The sequence below is a fragment of the Chaetura pelagica genome, unplaced genomic scaffold (genome assembly GCF_000747805.2).
Source record: "Chaetura pelagica isolate M959 unplaced genomic scaffold, ChaPel_1.0 scaffold428, whole genome shotgun sequence".
NCBI lineage: Eukaryota > Metazoa > Chordata > Aves > Apodiformes > Apodidae > Chaetura > Chaetura pelagica.
In genome coordinates this window covers 540,480-545,004 of record NW_009954311.1, presented here as the reverse complement: position 1 = coordinate 545,004, position 4,525 = coordinate 540,480, and positions in this window count along the sequence as shown.

The following is a 4,525-nucleotide window of genomic DNA, read 5'->3' as shown; positions in this document are numbered from 1 at the left end:
TCAGAGAGATTGCAGAAGAGATGAGTCCTGCACCAAGCAGCCTTGGCTGGGTCTCCTGCCCTCCTGAAACACATGTGTCTGTGCTTTAATGTCTCTGTCCACTGCTACAGGGAGCAGACGGGAACATTGCAGGCAAGGTGGGAGCAGTACAGCCAAGCCAGGCTTCCCAGGGCATTGCTCCCTCAAGGATCTTAAAAGTAATTTGGTTTAATTACACTTTGTTTGCAGCCTCTAGGTATGGTGAAGAAAGCAGGGAGAAGGCTAGGAGCAGGGTGGGACAGTGCTCAACCAGCCTGGAAAGCACCTGTAAAGAGCAACAGAACTTAAAATGAGAAGTTTGCTTTCCAACAGGAGACAGAAGAAGGTCCAGCCCTGATGTAATTTACAGTGTAACTGCTCTCAAGAGGCTCAACCAGGCACCAACTCACATCTCTGTCCTCCCTGTCACCAGAGGTTCAGACACTGTGAAATAGAAATCAATGTCAGTGAGCCAGAGCTCACTTTCCATTACAGAAATAATGAATAAACAGCTACTCCTCACAAAGGGCAATAGAAAACTTTACAAGACCATCCACAATTTGAAGCTTAACAAGCTTAAAACATATGAACAACTGAAGTATTTGATCTTTTACGAGAGGAGGAAGAATATTAATTTACCACTGAAATACATGTTGGATTTTGACTCCCTGTGGTGAATCTCTCAGTCAGAGAATATCTAATCAGTTCACATTAACTACATGGACACCACCAGATCATACTGAGGTACCATTCAGAAGGTAACTGAATATGGTTTTTAATCTTAGATGACATTCAAACATAAGTAAACTTTTTTCACTATTAAAAAGATCACTCTCACTTAACAAGCAGCAGATGCACTGGCAGCTTTTAAAGAGATTGCAAGTGTTAAGCTGGACAAAGTGACAGAGCTGACAGTATCTCTTTAGAAAACAGCTTGGTTATAAACATTGAAGTCTGTCTCTGAAGCTCCCTGGGAAATACCAGCTGTAGACAGAGAAGGCCAGAAATGTATAAAAAACAATTAAGCTTTATTTCCAAGAAGTTTAATATAAGATTTCAAAAGGACACAAGAAAGTCAAGAGTTCATAAACCTCTTACTGTTTCCCTCAATCATTGTCTTTCTACTATTAGCTTTGGGGGAGAATATGAGTATCTTGTCCTAATAGTCAAATATTAATTGAAACAATAACTATGGGAAAAGGTTAATACACAGCTCTGGTAATTAGCATTTTTTAATTTTTGCTCATCCCTACAAAGGAGTAACAGGAAATCTTTCCATTGGAAAACTGGGAGAGGTTTTGCAAAAAGGCTTCATTTAAGGAGATTAAGAGTGCTTTGTTCCTGACACAAGTGCAGCTTGTTCAGCTGCTGTCCCAGATGCCCTCTTCAGTGTCCAGTCCAGCTGGAGCACATGGCCAGAAGCCTCAGCAAAGCTTATGAGATCACTAACAAGGAAAACACCAGGTTTCTTCATACCCTGCCTGTAATCAGCAATTTGCTGCCCACAGACCCACCCTGCAGGGGGAAGATGGGCTGCTCTGTGAGTATAAGGACGACAAAAGGCCTCTAGGAAGAATCACTGTATTTTACTGGAACTTTGTTAGAGCTGGAAAAAAAAAGAAAAAGCAAAATAGGAAGGAACATGCTTGCCTGGTAGCCTTCTTCACTGCTTCTTTTACCCTATCACAGATATTGCAAACCTCATTCTCTAGACTGCACTGAGTTTGCAGGATTTGCTGAACACTGAAACTGGCCCCACCTCAACACAACAGTTCCCCCAGTATAACCATCCTGCATCCACCTGAAAGAGGCACTGCTGTCAAAAAGGCCTACTAAATTGAAAGGTATTCCAGAAACTGCAAAAATCCCCCAAGGTGAGGAATTCAACAGTCCACAGATATCCCATGGCCTCCAGGTTAGTGCTGAGTTAACACAACCCAAGTTCTCCCAGGGATTTCTTCAGACATCTCAACTCCTGGCTCCAGAGAACCAGCCTCCCCCTTGCTGCCTGACCTGAATATCAAAATGCACCCTGTCCTACTGCCCTGCACCAGGCTCAGCCTGCTTAGCCTGTGTGGTGCCCACTGCATCCCATGTGCTTGGGAAACCCCTGCAGTCAGAACTGCTCTCTGTTGAGAAGGTTAACAATCCCATTGGCTTAAAATTAACTGGCTTTAAGGTGCAAGGCAAGAAGATACTTAAGTCAGGAGGAATCCTCTTCTTTAATTAACTTAGTGGAAAATAAGTTTGTCAGATCAGGTATGGATATGTTTGTTTTGGTTCACTAGATTTCTTAATAAACACATTAGCTGTAACATACTATGCTGAGCTTAATTGCCCAGCTATAACAAAAGTCAATAAAGAACATAGTTAACAATTGCTAAACTGCAGTTCCTCCTGTTATTGCTCCTAGAGTTATTACAGCTGGTAACAGTCTCCTGGTTCCCCTGGAGTCCAAGCAAAGCTGGGACAGCATCAACCCATAAAAGAGGCAGAATAAGGGAGAGACTAATATACACATAAATAATGGTGTAGTAGGAAAATAATTTGTTCCCATGAACAAACAGCTTTGGCTGCCATAGTCCATGCTTCTCCCACCCTGGAGCTGCTCTGTTCCCTTGCCAAGAGCTGAGCTCACTCTGATCTTAGCTGCAGAGATGCCCTGAGCACTGAGGACCAGTCCTGCTGAGCTCTTCAGCAGCACAGCAGGATGGAGGGTCAGTCACTGCTGGAGGGCTCCCCCATCAGCCAGGGGGGATAATAAATCCATTTACTTTCAGAATTTCTGGCGGGGGGACCCAGAAGAGCAGGAGGAAAAGGTGCCACCAACATCTCCCTACTGCCTCAGGGCATTCCATCATGAGGGTTTGCCAGGTTTCCCTCTCTGAAGGGCACAGCCAAAAAAATGCACACTTTGTTGTTCAGCAACAGCATTACTGGAGTTTCAGACAGGTCTGGGGTATTTCTTGCCCGTGTGCTGCACAGGACTTGACCTATGAGGAGCACTCATTCAGCAGCAAGAGAAATTGATGCCTTAGCCCACATGATCTTCCTCTAGCAAGAGAGGAAAGCCAGACCAGGCTTTCTGGAGCTGGAGAGTCATCCCAGTGCAGCGCTATAGCAGAGCCACTGATGGGGCAGGAGCATGGCAAGGGCAGAACAGGTGAGACCCTGTGACCCCTGTATCAGGAGCAGCATGAAGATGTTCTGCATGCACTAGATTTTGCTGGAGGAGAAAAGGAACCCTCCAGGCACAGCCCCTTTGCACCCCAATCCATGCAAGTCCCACACTTGACACCAGCTGACCCAGCCAAGGCAAAGACCAGCAGTGATGGAGACGTTAATAATTCTGGGTTTGTTTGACACAGCTTCAAATTCCTGTTCCTCCTAAGCTGATTAGGAGCAGTTGATCCAACACACACAGATAGAACACATCCATGTGATTTGTAGAGATGGACACCGTCCTTCTCTACCCATATCCCTCAGTCAGCACACAAATTAACCTCAGTCAGTCATTCATCCTGTTATCAGCACCTCTCACCATATATTAACATCAGTCAGAAGATAAGCCTCTAACCTCTGCCTGGTGCAAATGAGCTCACACAGCCCCATCCCTTCCCAATCCCATGAGAAGCACTAACACCTACCACCTACAGCTTAATGATGAACACAGACTGGTATCTGTACTTTCACAGACACCCTGGAGAAAGGTGAGGGGAAGATGCACTCCATAAGCATGCTGATGAGTTATGTAGAAGTGCTCCCAGTGCCTATTAGACCTTCTAATAAGATGTAGTCTATAAAGGGGAACCAGGCTGGGTGAATTACTGTTCTGCCTTCATTTTATGAGCAGGAGGCAGAGATGCTGTGAACAGAAGGAAGTTCTGACTAAAATGTAATCAGGCAGAAGACAGTGCACAGGGGTTTTGCTGCTGCTCCACCCCTGATCCCTCAAGAGGAGAAAAATGATCCTTGTTCAGCTGGGCTGGTGGAGAATTACTGCCACTCTCAGGGGGAGGGCTGAAGGAATTTTCTCCACAAAAAGACACTGAGATCTGTTAATTCGTTTTTGCCTCTTCCCAAAAGCCAATCATATCCCAAGCCATCTATTACAGATCCCCTCCAAATGGTATCATTTGTTCCACTCCTTGGTAAAGTCCATTTTAGCCTAAAACAGCAGCAATTTAGCAAAGCTAAATAAATTCAGCTATTTTTGGTAGAGGAAGGATATTCATCATGGAAAAAGATCTGCAGTTTTCTCCCCTCCACTTGGAATTGCAGCCTGAACTTGGCCTCAGGTGGTTCAAAGCAGTTATGTTTGGAAATACTGATTGTCTGCAAATGAAATTGTACATTGTCATCAAAAGGAAGGGCAAGAATTGTCCTCAAAGTTTTTTCAGACATCTGGTGCCTGGCTGATCACACACCTCTCCAGACCACACAGCCATCTGAGGAGGCAACACCAGTGACTTAAGTGATTTTTTCTCCACTGTTTGATGAATATTTT